This window comes from Bidens hawaiensis, unplaced genomic scaffold (assembly GCF_021521415.1).
Source record: "Bidens hawaiensis isolate Kalapana, Puna unplaced genomic scaffold, B.hawaiensis_p1.1 tig00001842_1, whole genome shotgun sequence".
Taxonomy (NCBI): domain Eukaryota; kingdom Viridiplantae; phylum Streptophyta; class Magnoliopsida; order Asterales; family Asteraceae; genus Bidens; species Bidens hawaiensis.
This window is the reverse complement of record NW_027491102.1, coordinates 378,604-393,156: the sequence shown is the minus strand read 5'-3', so window position 1 is coordinate 393,156 and position 14,553 is coordinate 378,604. Positions and strand designations below refer to the sequence as shown.

At 35.3% G+C, this 14,553-nt stretch overlaps 1 pseudogene across 1 annotated transcript; it reads right to left on the bottom strand.

The window, feature by feature from the left end:
- Positions 1 to 3,553: 3,553 nt before the first annotated feature.
- On the bottom strand, positions 3,554 to 13,586 carry LOC143598233 (protein FORGETTER 1-like; annotated as a pseudogene). The gene is made up of 29 exons (XR_013147074.1): positions 13,388 to 13,586; positions 13,178 to 13,309; positions 13,011 to 13,087; positions 12,740 to 12,921; positions 12,000 to 12,077; positions 11,052 to 11,184; positions 10,858 to 10,918; positions 10,704 to 10,785; positions 10,466 to 10,594; positions 10,228 to 10,371; positions 10,054 to 10,156; positions 9,794 to 9,964; positions 9,624 to 9,711; positions 9,454 to 9,547; positions 9,260 to 9,357; positions 9,038 to 9,173; positions 8,851 to 8,957; positions 8,652 to 8,747; positions 7,760 to 7,847; positions 7,547 to 7,661; positions 7,354 to 7,465; positions 7,168 to 7,288; positions 6,984 to 7,061; positions 6,797 to 6,915; positions 6,647 to 6,697; positions 6,455 to 6,557; positions 4,138 to 4,266; positions 3,928 to 4,039; positions 3,554 to 3,822 (listed from the first exon to the last, which is right to left on the bottom strand). The product of XR_013147074.1 is annotated as a protein FORGETTER 1-like (transcript).
- Between the last annotated feature and the right edge of the window lie 967 nt (positions 13,587 to 14,553).

Sequence of the window (14,553 nt, the reverse complement as noted above, 5' to 3'; positions counted from 1 at the left end):
GAAAAATAATAGAGAAAAAAGTATGTGATACACAACTGATTTTAGAGAAATCACATGACATAAATTTAGAAGATCAAATGGAGGAGAAAGAAGAAAGCCACTCTGAGAAGACATTTTAAGAAGTAGATAGAGATCTGAAACCTAAAGCCAAATATTCTGTTGAAGATCCGCCTACTTTAGAGCTTAAGGAATTACCTAAACACCTTGAGTATGCTTTCGTCAAAGGCAAATCTCAATTGCCTGTCATCATTTCCTCCAACCTTTTAAGTTATGAGAAAGAAAGACTCCTTGAAGTTCTGAAATCTCACAAGAAAACTATTGCTTGGAAAATCATGGACATTAAAGGCATCATCCCATCATTCTGTACCCACACAATTCTAATGGAAGAAAACTTCAAACCGGTAGTGCAACACCATAAACGACTAAATCCAAACATGAAACACATGTACTCAAACTGCTTGATGTAGGATTGATTTACCCCATTTCCGATTCTCCTTGGGTAAGTCTTGTTCAATTAGTTCCAAATAAAGAAGGAATGACAGTGGTCACTAATGACAAGAATGCATTGATTCCTATGAGAATCGTTACGGGATGGCGAGTTTGCATCGACTATCGCAAACTCAATGATGCCACTAGGAAAGATCACTTTTCTCTCTCGTTCATTGATCAGATGCTCGAGCGTATATTAGAGAAGATGTACTACTGTTTTCTTGACCGATTCTCTTGCTAGTTTCAAATTTCAATTTCCCCTGAAGACCAGAAGAAAACAACATTTAAGTGTACCGATGGCACATTCGCTTACCAACAAATGCCCTTTGTACTGTGTAATGCTCCTGCTACTTTTCAACGTTGTATGATAGCTATCTTGCACGACATAATTTAGGATTCAATGGAAGTCTTCATGGACGATTTCTCCGTCTTTGGAGATTCCTTCAATTGATGTCTTGAAAATCTTAAAAGAATGTTAGCAAGATGTAAGGAAGCCAATCTTGTGTTGAATTGGGAAAAATGTCACTGTATGGTTAAAGAGGGCATCGTTCTCGGGCACAAGATATCTTAAGCCGGATTAGAGGTGGATAGAGCCAACTTAGAAAGCATTTTCAAACTTCCACCGCCCACATCTGTTAAAGTTATTCGAAGTTTTCTTGGTCATGTGGGTTTTTATTGTCGTTTCATCAAAGACTTTTCAAAGATAGCCCGGCCAATGACACAACTTCTTGAAAAGGACTCTCCATTCATCTTCTCCGAAGAATGTTTGGATGGATTTCAAATTCTGAAATAACTAGCTTGTAGACGCTCCAATCATGGTAGCTATAGACTGGACGCTACCATTCGAACTTATGTATGATGCAAGTGATTTCAAATTTGGAGCAATATTAGGATAAAGGAAAGATAAGAATTTCCATCCGATCTACTACGCCAGCAAGACTCTCAATGGTTCTCAAGAGAATTACACAACTACCGAGAAGGAGCTTTTGGTCGTAGGTTTCGCTTCGACAACATCAGTTCTTATTTAGTCCTTTCAAAAACCATCGTTTACACTAATCATGTGACGATTAAGTATTTGTTCACAAAACAAGGTGCTAAACCTCGTCTGATCCAAAAGATTTTACTTTTACAAGAATTTGACATCGAAATCAATGGCAAGAAGGGTGCCGAAAATGTTACAGCCAATCATCTTTCTCGTTTGGAATGCCCAGCTTCACAAGAAATAATGTGGACCAGGATAAAGGACAAATTTTCCCATGAATTTCTTATGCATATCCAAACTCAAGAAGAAAAACATCATTGGTTTGCTGACATCGCAAACTACAAAGCTAGTGGAATCGTCCTCAAAGGAATGATGTATCAACAAAGGAAGAAATTCTTTTATGATATCAAATATTAGTTTTGGGAAGATGAGTATTGTTATCATTAGGTTAGCCGCAAACTATAACGATGATGTACCCGCATATATTGGGGGAAAAAAACCTCGATGTTGTCCAATATTTAAGGTTTATCCGTTGCTCCTATTACTTTAATAGTATTTAAACTTTAACAAATGATTTAATTATGATATCTATTTTTATTTTTAGGATTGCATCGGTGCTATTGTTGGACACACGTGAGGGTCTGAGGGAATCGGTACCAAAAACTGATCAAGCAAAGTACATTGGTTGAAAGGGATATGCTACACAAAACATAATGGTTGTTTCTGATTTTAACATGTGTTTTACATTTGTATGGGCCTGATGGGAGGGAACCACACATGACACAAGAATTTTCAATGAAGCCTTTCATAGACCGGACCTTCGTTTTCCACATCCAATGGGTGGTTAGGATAATTTTTTAGTAATGCATTTTTTATGTTTTTAATAGTTGTTTGAAACGAATAACAATGTTGGTTTTATTTTCAGATAAATACTATGTTGTTGATGTTGGATACCCAAATACTAAAGGGTATCTCGCTCCATACAAAGGTACGAACATTCGTTACCATCAACGTGGTCAGCTTGGTGGGCGTTGTTAAGAGATATGGATGTTAATTACAAGTACAGGCACCAAGTAAAAGTTGTGCTAGCATCAATGGTGGTGTTCCATAACTTTATTAGAAAAGCTTGCATGTTTAATGATGCATTTGACATTGTACATGAATAATCCTACAATCCCTCTCATGGTGGTGCCGGTACTGAAGTTTATGAAGGTCCAAGTACAAGTCGAACGCATGATGATGATTCGTATATGGCGGCAATATGAGTTGTTATTGCTCAAGATATAGTGGTTTCGAGGTTGAAAGTGCCGTAATATCTTTTTAGGGGTTATTTTATGAATTATTTGCGATATGTATAAATTTACTTTGAAATTAACAAGTTATTATATATTTTGTAATTTTTTAAATTATCATTTTGTCTACAAAAAACTGTTTTAAGTATATAATATTGTGTAAAACTAGCAAATATATAAGAATATCATTTTCGATCATTTTACCTTAAAAAAGCTAAGACGGACACCTTTTGCAAAAACATTATTTACTTTTTGACATTTTCCCACAGAAAAGCTAATCCAAACACGTTTTTTAAAAACTGATTTTTGAGAAAATCATGAAACATTTTTGCTAAAAACACTTTTGAAGTTAAATAAGCTCACCCAAATACGCCCTTAGACTTATAATTTGAATGATAACGTTACAGATGGACCTTATAAAAATAACAAATAACAAAAATAATAAAGATAAAAATAATTATTATTAGTAGTGCTGGTGCCTGGTGGTATTGTTATTATCATTTATCAATATAACAATGATAATTATTATAATTATAAAAATAAATAAGGATAAAAGAAAAAACAAAAGTTTGAATTGTAGTTATATAGAACTTAAGAGAGAGGGTATGACATGTAAAAATGCGATACGATTAACACAATTCTTGTTTGTGGTTAGAATTGACATTGGCCGGTATTTTGAGATTTAAACAGAGCAGAATGACCACAGTTACACAGGCATGGGCTTTACTTGGAAAACTTGCAATTTGTAAAGCGTTCACTAACTTCAACACACGTAATACTATCACATTAACTTGCTTGCAGATATTATAGACCATTCATACAGGTAGGTAAGGTTCTTACACATTTGACGCCTGCCTATATATAGCAATCCCCGCTCAGTAAACAAAATTACCAAAAACACTGAGACCAGGTACAAAACAATGAGGCCAAAATATCAAACATACTGCAACACACTTTCCTGTTTTGAGTAGAATTACTACTAGACATTCTTACTATCAACATTCAGGCCTAACAACTGACTTCCATGTTACTCGTCCATATCTTGAGCGCATGCCAGATCTGTCATAAATAAAATATATTCATAGCCACGTCATCATGTTTGTGTGTGTGTGTGTGTGTGTGTGTGTGTGTGTGTGAGAGAGAGAGAGAGAGAGAGAGAAAGACCTTGAAGAACAGATCCTACTTCTGCATTTGGAACAAGAAGTCCAACAATTTTTTCATTGTCTGTTGTTGTCTCGACACGCACAACACGTATTCTTTTATAGCTTGGGCGCACCTATATTCAATTTTAAACCAATTTACATCAACTCTAAATGATAAAGACTAGTAATAATCTATACTTAACAGCTATAAATACTAGAAAACTTTTTATACCTGTTTAGATAGGGCCTTCTGAATGGCCCCCCAAATCGGGAGAATCAAGCCGCCAAGTACATTTACTTCCTGCATACTTCTGCCAACAGTGCAGAATCTTCCAAGCTTACACTTTGGGCCATGCATGCACTGCAAGGTCAGCAAATACTCGGTTAAGCTAGTCACATGATTTATTTAAATAAGTTGGGATAATACATTAATATTATGAAAGTCTAGAAACAAAAGAGGGGGAACATGCTATGTTTAAGATTGCCAAAGCCAGGGAGCGTAGAAGGCAAGATCTAGGACCGGTGAAGTTCATAAAGGATACAGATGGGCATGTACTGGTCAAGGAGCAGGACATCAAGCTAAGATGGCAAACCTACTTCCACAATCTTTTTAACAATGGGAGAGCTTACCAAGAAGAACATGACAACACAAACTTTCATCGACAACAATCGAATAACTGCTACTGCCGACGGATCACACGAGAAGAGGTGAAGGACGCACTTAGGAGGATGGGAAGGTCTAAGGCGGTTGGCCCAGACAACATACCCATCGAGGTGTGGAAGTGTCTGGGGGAGGAAGGAGTCATGTGGTTAACTACTCTGTTCAATAGTATTCTCAAATCAGGTAAGATGCCAGACCAGTGGAGGAGCAGCGTTGTAGTTCCTATCTATAAGAACAAAGGAGACGCCCAATGTTGTGGTAACTACCGAGGAATCAAACTACTAAGTCATACTATGAAGCTATGGGAAAGAGTGATTGAGGTTAGACTTAGACGAGAAACTCGGGTTACGGTCAACCAATTTGGCTTCATGCCGGGGCGTTCCACCACAGAGGCAATACACCTTATAAGAAGATTAATGGAAAAGTATAGGGAGAAGAAGCGTGATCTACATATGGTGTTTATTGACCTAGAAAAGGCCTACGACAGTGTGCCACGACAGGTGCTCTGGGAGTGCTTGGAGGGTAGAGAGTGCCCAGGAAATACATAGAGATAATTATGGATATGTATACCAGGAGTGAAACAAGTGTCCGTGCGCCAGTGGGGGATACTGATTTCTTTCCTGTAGAGGTAGGTCTTCACCAGGGGTCAGCGTTGAGCCCGTTTCTTTTTGCAGTAGTCTTGGATGAGTTGTCAAGGTCGATTCAGGGGACTCTCCCGTGGTGCATGATGTTCGCAGACGATATTGTGTTACTTGCTGAGAAAAAACAAGATCTAAACATGAGGCTTGAGGAGTGGCCAACAACCATAGAGACAAAAGGTTTAAAGATTAGCCGATCTAAGACGGAGTACCTACACTGTGATTTTGGTGAGATAAACGACAGTGAAGACGCACACATCACAATTGAAGGGCAGGTGGTCCCGCAGGTAACGAAGTTCAAGTATTTAGGATCATTTGTACAGAGCGATGGGGAATTAGACAGTGATGTGACCCACCGAGTTCAGGTAGGATGGTGTAGATGGAAAGCAGCCACAGGTATATTATGCGACAAGAGTTTCCCGACTAATCTGAAGGGAAAATTCCATAGGGTGGCAGTTAGACCTGCAATGCTATATGCAACAGATTGTTGAGCCATCAAGAAGGCACAAGTGCGGAAGATGGAGGTAGCAGAAATGAGAATGCTACGTTGGATGTGTGGGCACACAAGGCTAGACAGAATAAGAAACGTTGTGCTTCGCGAGAGATTAGGGGTGGCGAACATAGCAGACAAGATAAGAGAGTGGAGATTGAGATGGTTTGGACATGTAAAGAGAAGACAGACGACGAATCCTGTTAGATCCGTAGAAAACATTACTATAGAGGGGAGGAGGGGTAGAGGACGACCGAAATTGACTTGGGATGAGAGGATTAGGCATGATTTGATAGACCTAAACCTCTCCGAGGACATGGTTGAGGATAGGAATTCGTTGAGAAGTAGAATTAAAATTAAGGATTTTTAGAGAGAATTGAATACCTTAGGGCTTAGACTTAACTTATTTAGGTCACATACCATAATGGTATTTCCCTTACATATTTTATTATTATTATTATTAGCTTTTATATTGCGGTTAAACTGTGACCTTTTTATTAATATTATTATAATTAGTAGTAGTTTTTTATATAACTGTTAAACTTTGATTTCCTTTTTTTTTGCTTCATACACATGTTCTTAGAGCCGAGGGTCTCTCTGGAAGCCACCTCTTTATTCCTTTGGATAGAGGTACGGTGTGCCTACATCCCACCCTCCCCAGACCCTACCTATAGCTCTGCTGTCGGTGGGATTTTACTGGGTATGATTGATTGATTGATTGATATAATACATTAATATTATAATTAATCGTATGTTATACCAGCTTGGATGAAGTTTCACAGTCAGCCTTCCATCCTCTTTGCGCCTTTGCTAGTGACGTCATCTTGCTGTACTTAGCCTTTAGCTCAACTATATGCATCTCCCTGTAAGTTGAAACAAAAAAATATACACCAAAACATTATATAAAAAAAATTATATAAATAAGATAGAGACTAAAATTTAATTTCTATACCTAAGCGTTTCTACAGTAGCAGGACGGTATATCTTGAATGTTCCAGAAGAACTGAAAGAGAGTTGAAGATACTTATATTAGGTATTTTATTATATTTGTACAATACTATTGTCATGTCAATTTTCTATGCCTATTAGTCAAGTTTGATACCTTTGGATTGCTAAAAGAAAGTGGCGTCTCCCAAGCCATTCTCTCTGAGATTCATAAAATCCATTAGCAAAGGAACCCGACCCATCTTCTTGTTTCTCATTGAGCAATGCAGATGCAGCCTAATAAGATATACAAATATCACATAAACTTAAAAAACAAAAATAAACTCGGTGAATGAAAACCGTACCTCCCAAGTAATACCCCGATCCACAACAAAAGTATATAGTACAGTGGACGCTCCAGACATATGATCAGTATAAACAGTCTAACAAAAAGATGAAAATTAATATGGCACATATGTTAGTTACATTGTGAATAATAATAATTATAAAAATAACAATAATAATAATAAATTTTATAACAAGTATAACATTTGGAGTTCCTTGTAGCTCAACAGAGTTGCCTTTCAAATCAAAAATCCCATTATCTATATGTCCATCCCGTGCATTAGAAACGAGATGATCAAGAATGCTAACAAACAATTCAAATAGCCTGAAAATAATAACAATATTAGTTATCACAAAATAAAACAAAAATCGAATATTAAAAGGCATAACCTGTTTTGAATATCTGGTGGCAATCCTAAAAGCCGATTAAGAAAACGTGCAACATCATGCATATCTGAATCAACTATGCGCCCATATAACTTCCCAGAATCCTTGTTGTGTCCTGCACAAATCAATATAACAAGATATATTAATATTATGGGAATAAAACTAAAACTAAGAGGCATAAAAAGAACCAACCCACCGGCCACTTTAATAATGCCAATAGAAGCAAGAGCAGTTTTGGCATTCTCAATAAAATCTTGGATTGTATCAGGATTTTCAGATGAACAGTCTGGTGGCACAACCGGAAAAGAACCCTGAGAAACAAAGTTATGGTTGGTTAAAGGAGGGCCCACAACAAATGAAATGGTTTGACCAGGAAAGAAGTCAAAAGGGGGGATAAGAAATTGAGAACCTGCTCCAGGATTCCCTTATACATCATAAACAATGCCTTCTTTCCATACAAACTATCATAATTATACGCGCTAAGTGATGGTCCGGCCCTGAATATAAATGAAATTAAAATTATTACCATATTAATCTTAGTTATATATCCAAAAAAGGTGAATTACATATATACCCTAGAAACCTGATGAAACATCATATGTAACCCAGCTTAAACTTAAAATATCATATACACCTCTATAAACTAATTAGAATATCATACTTACCCATTTCATTAAAAACAATTCATAATATAACCATTTAACCCTTCTTTCTCTCTAACTTAAATTTTTCAAATTTATTATGTATCTTTTTCTGAAATTATAGTTACACCCGTAAGTGTTCAACTACAAATTTTTATTTATTAGTTTAGAGAATCACGTTATATTTCAGAACTTCTTACGTGAGTGTTAAAGCCTTAATCTTTTATATACATGTTAACAATTAAAAAAGTTCAGTTCTTTTAATTTGGTTTAAATACATGATTTTAGAGTTGCAAAGCAAACCTGGAAATAGATATATTACTCTAACAAACACATTTACTAGAATCAAAAAATAAATTGGTATTTCAATAATGTATGATAACTTCATAAAAAGTCAGAATACAAAACATAAAACTATTTTTCAAGAAACTCACGATTGAAAGAAAGAACCACGATAACTAAATTTGTATGCGAATAGAGTTTTTTGTTAATTGCGACAAGTTCTTGAACTGTGATTTAAGCAAGGGTATATTTATAAAATTAAATAATAAAAAAAAATTATATCTGAGAAGAGTAAAATGGTCATAAACAAAAAATTTTATATATGATATTTTATCAGGGTATATATGAAATTCATCAAAAAAAAATAAACAAACTTACCGTCGATCACCCTGTGTTAAAGCTCCAAGTGACGCTAGTCGCTTTGCTACAACGGAAGCAAATCTTCGTTCACCTCCAAGATTCGTGAACAGTAATCTATGACGTGTTATTTTTAAAATATAAATGAAAACTTCATATAATAATAATAACATATCATGCTATTAAGTTATAACATAGTGAATAGAATGACATATCTTACGTGTACTGAGGTGCAGAAGCTTGATTTGAACGATGAGTCCTCCCAAATTGCTGAATTGCACGATCAGCACTCCAAGGTAATTCTAAAGTTACATGAACCCTTCTTTTCTGGTACAAAACATTAAAAATATGAAATTTCGTATTTTTATTAATTACTGTAGGTCCTTTGCGTGTATTTAGTTATTTACCTGATTTCTTGCTCTTCTATCAGCTTGTAAAGAAACGCCTGCTGATCCAGCTTCAGAAATAATGGCAACCAATTTCTTACCACTCATGAAAAGTTGCTTTTCATGCATGTTGACCATTTCTGTACTTACATCCTTTCTGAATGGATAAAAGAGTGCATCAGCTGCTGAATCTAAAAGTTACATATTATGTTATTAGCAATCGTTAATCAAGCATAAACTCACGTGTTTCGTGCCTGATAAGTGACTCCTTTACCATTGGGAGCCCTGACAAGCATACCTCGTCTTCCTGTTATTTCTGCAACATTATCAGGGCCTCCAATCTGCAATTATTTGAAAAGTAAATATTAAATAATATTCATGATAAAATGAATATATATAAAAAGACTCCATATAGAAAAATCTCGATTAATAAATACCTGATCAACTAGTTCATCCAGTGGATTATTTGGAAGGTCAAAACCACGGATTTTGTCCAAAAGCTTTGACTTACATTCCAGGGCTGATTCATATCTAACATATTCCAACACATAACATATGTTAAAACATTCAAGGTGACAATTTACAGCAAGTCGTGCACTTATATTACATTTTTTGTAATTCGGCTACAAACGGATGTCTCGTCTGGTGGTGGTCCGCAGACTCGGCATCAGATTCCTTTTCATAGCCAGAATCATCTACTCGGTTGAACATCAATTAGAAATATCATTAGTTAAAAAATCTTATTTGAAATAATACATCAAATGATTATAATCTTACAATCTGAATCTTCATCACTCTCATCATCACCTGGAAGTTCCCAATCTGACTCTTCACTGCTCTCGTCTTCACTTGCAGATTCCTGTTTTGCAGCTTTCCTAAGCCTACCTTTAATTGAAGCATCAGAATTTGCTGAGTGCCTCTTACGCTTAACTTCCTTAACGTTATCTTCTACAAGAAGTAATATAATGCAAATCCCATTAGTAAAAGTTAAAAAAATAAAATTACAAACATGCCACATGACAAAAGCTGATTAATACCTGGTGGAGGAGATGCAATTTTATCAGGCAGAGGATAGTTTTCTTCAACAAACTTAAGTAACAGATCACGTGGTCCAGATATGAAATCATCAAGCTCAGTCCCCTTTAATATTAAAATGCGCATTATTCAATTAACAAGCAAAATAAAAGTATAAAGGATAAAGTAAAACTCGCATATTTTGATATTGCATCCTCTGTTCGTGCCTCCCCGGTAGTCTGAAGACCAATGACCACACACTTATTCTCCATTAATGCCTGCTTAGAAAGGCTTACAACAGCAGGTACCTTTGCTGACATGCATAGATACCTAAAGAAACGCTACAATATAACAAATCATAAAAACCAATTAAAGAACCACCAAGAAACATTCTGGTACAAATACAAAACAAGTTTGAACTGCCAAGTGGCAAACCTGATGGCTCCCCCAGTATAGCCTCCACAGTAGACTACGACTACGCTTGTCAAGACTATTAAGTTCACTTGCAGATAGTAATTCTGTTCTCAGTTCAGTCCAAAATTCAGCAGATTTTGTGTATATCTCCTGCAAATCATCAAATATTACTAGAATGTTAGCACTTAGTGCTAGCAAATACATGCAAAAAATAAATAATAATAAAAAATAAAATAATAAAAAAACCACTATGTGATACCGTCATTTTAGCCTCCAGTGGGACCTCAACAACTTCAAATTCGGATCCTTTATAACTGAGAGTGCGACACAAGTACATTCCTCTGAAGATAAAATAATCTAATTGGTAAGTAATCATTTACAAAAGATGTTTATGGTGTATGATAACTACTAACCTTGCTTTCATTTCCATTGCAACAAGTTCAAGTGCCCCTACTCCTCCTTTTTCCAAAGCAACTGCATGGAGATTTAAATAGAAGAAAAGATACAAGTTTATTCTGTAGCTTTATCATGAACATATACACTTTAAAGAATCAGCATTTAGTCAACTTTTAGACAAGTATTTGATCATATTAAATGGCAAGTGTACCTAAAAAATCACGAAAATTCTCAAAAGAAGTTCCAACTCCCCATAGACCAAGCCGGACCATATAACCTAGATTTCTGGGTTCTGATGCACCAGTAGCAGAACAATAAACAACACGTGCTTCAGGAAGTTGTTCCTGTTAAAATTGAGACAAAAAAAGATTATATTACTAAACTATGCAATAATTTTAGTTCTACAGGTAATGTGCACCAAATAAAACTTAAAAAAAGACAAAGTAAGCAGAAATGAAGCGTTTTGAAACATTTAATAACGATATCACTACATGATGTGAAAACATAAATGCAGTGCTACTTTCGTATTCTATTCTTTAGGGATCAATTATGCAAATTAAACTTGCTATATAGAATATCCACAAAATATAATTGTGATATCTTATTGAGATACAACCCTATGTGTTAATAGCATTTGCAGTAAACCCGCAATGTGCCTTAAAACTTGTCCTTTTCTAGCACATGTGATGTTACTCTTCTTTTTTCATTTGTAGAAACTGAATTTTGCAGCAATTTATTTCCATTGAGTGTCAACCATTATGAGATTAAAAACAAAGTTATCTTTCCATTGTACGCGTATTTAGTAAATACTTCGGTACATTCAACATCAAGGCAATACAGGTTGGCGTTTAACCATGTCATGTATTTTGCTTAGTATCTGCATTTATATACAGTTTTTTGTTATTCTTTTTTTCACCTTATGCCTGAGTCTAAAACTAAAGAGCAAACTTGTGACTTGACTAAGGTATCAAAATTATATACCTAATTATTCAGATAGAAATTAATTAGCATTAAAGACAAAATCCACTAAAAGGGTGCCATAACAACCCCCCTAGAGTCTAAACAATACAAAAATTAATTAACAGTAATTACAAACACTTTCAAGATCTTCCATGAACATAAACAATAGGTTATTTACTGACTTAGTGAGAAACCAAACCTGAAGTTCAACAACTGCTGCACCCGTTTGTGTTGGTTTTCCTCCAGTTTCAGGTACCAGATTTTTTGCCTTGTGGCACTACAATCAAGCAAATTATCTCAAGAATGTAAGATTTATCGAAAAGCACTCAAGCATTATACATTTTCCTCTCTTTTTTCTCCTTTGTTGGTAAGAAAATCTTTTAAATTCCAATTATGTTACTGAATGAACAATCAAACTACTTTTATCATATATAAAAAACCGTGTATAACCACAATTTTCATTCTTAAAACATGCGAATAGATTACATCAAAGAGGTTTCTAGCAATGAATCCACATATTAGAAGATTTTGCTGTTTATTAATCCAAAAAATAACCCAAAAACCGTTTTGTAAGTTGACCAGCAATCAGGTTTTAACGTTAAATCCCTCAAAGCAGGCATACAGTTTGCTAAACGTGCACAATTCCAAATTTCCATTGAATGACTACTGGATTATACATCCTTAAACATGTTGAATTAGTTATCAACTACTCACACAAACAGCCCTACTAACTCACATATAAAGTGTTTATTAGACCACTAGTAGTATTAGTGTTGTAATTAGGGTTACATATGGGAATGCTTATATAAGCACATTTTTTCATATAACAATATAACATTGTGCTTATATAAGCACCCCACATGTAACCCTGACTATATCACAAAATATAACTAGTTGTTTAATAGTGTTCACCTGTAAAAGAAAAAAAATATCTCGTACCTCATCAAATACAATTAGGCCATCAAATTGTATTCCACACCACTGCACAAGCTGCTTCAACCGAGAGCGGCCCGTGTCAGAAGAAGCTATAAGACTACTATAAGTCAAGAAAATAACCCCTTCATGAATCCCGACAGCCTTAGAATCAAGCTTAGAATATTTGAGTTTGTTCAAAGCATGCACTGCAAAAGACAAAACAAATAACACATCCTTGTGTAAAGATAAGCGTTTATACAAAGAATAATCAAAACCTACAAGTTCACATCAATACCTTCAATACATGTTGCTCCAACATCATCCAAATCTCTTCTTGCATCAAATTTCAAGTCTGAACCGACCGAAATCCACCTGAAATCATCAGTGAACATTACCAACATGATAAACAGAGTATACAACGTATCAATATCAAACACATGCAAGCATCAACAAATAGCTTACAACGCTTTTCTCCTCCCATGCTGCCAATTTTCCCAAATAAGCCCTGCAACTGAACGCCCTTTACCAACACCGGCTCCATCACCGATAAAAAAACCCTGCCCTTGTGCCATTATCAAGATGATGAAGATGCCTCTGTGAAGATAACAGATTATAACACAAGCACAAACTCAAAAAATGATTAAAAGTTCAAACTTAGATTAAAAAAGCAACCTGGCAGGCATAAACTAGCGCCTCAATCTGCAAGCATGATAATATATTTGAAGTTTCTAAACAATCCTTTGTTTTAAGATCATATGTTGGTTCAGGCGGCTGCATTGCAGATAAAGAAGAGGTTTCCACAATAGGATCTGGATGTGGTAGACCAATCGACATCTTCTGTGGACGCTGCATTCCAATAGAGCATTAACACAAGCCAAATAATAATTTCGGGTTAATGTTTAATAACTCACAAGCCAAATAATAAGTTCTTGTGCTGCGGTGGTCCTGTAGGCAGGGAAAGTGAATTACCAAAAAGGGCCTTACAAGATGAGAGTGTGTTTTTATTATATATATATATATATATCTATAATTATTTATAATAAATTTATAATCTTTAAATTAATGCTTCGAACATTAATTTCCCTTTGTATGTTAACCCTCAACAAGATTTTAATTAGTTATTTTTAATCATATTTTTATATATAATAGTTATTATGTAAATATATGCAATATGTTAAATATAGAGTATACAAATAAGCGGTTCATTTAGGCTCACGAGCTTACTCAAGCTCGATAAGTGAAGTTCGGTTTGACTCGAACTTTTAGCGAGTCATCTCAAGGAGCTGTTTGGCTCGTTTACACCTCTATTATTGATAAATGTAAGGTACAATGAGTTTTATAGGTGGCTAAGCGGGGAGGTTGGGTAACGGGTCAAATAGGTAATCTTGATTCGGGTCAGGCGGACCACTTTTATTTATATTTTAGGAATTTATAGTTTTTACTTGTTAAACAGGTGTGTTGCATTTGTTTGGCCAAATACGCTAACAATGATGAACTAAGAGAGTTGCATTGTTCTCATTTCTTTCACAAGAACTATGTTGATAAATGGTTGAAGATTAATGCTTCATGCCCCCTTTGTAAGAGCCAAGTTGGTGAGATTGGCTTGAGTCCCCAAACTGAAATAACTGTCAGCAATGCGTCTCAGTGACGGTTTTCGGTGTGTTAATATGCAAAATGTTACATCATGATTGCTGTTTCTTAAGTGAACATATGCCCAAAAGTTCAATTTTAAGGTTTGTTTCTTCATTCATTTTTTGAGCTACATATGGTGTTGAGAATGGAAATTGTTTTTGCATATTAGGCATTTTATTAGGTTTTGTTCTATATAAAGCGAACCA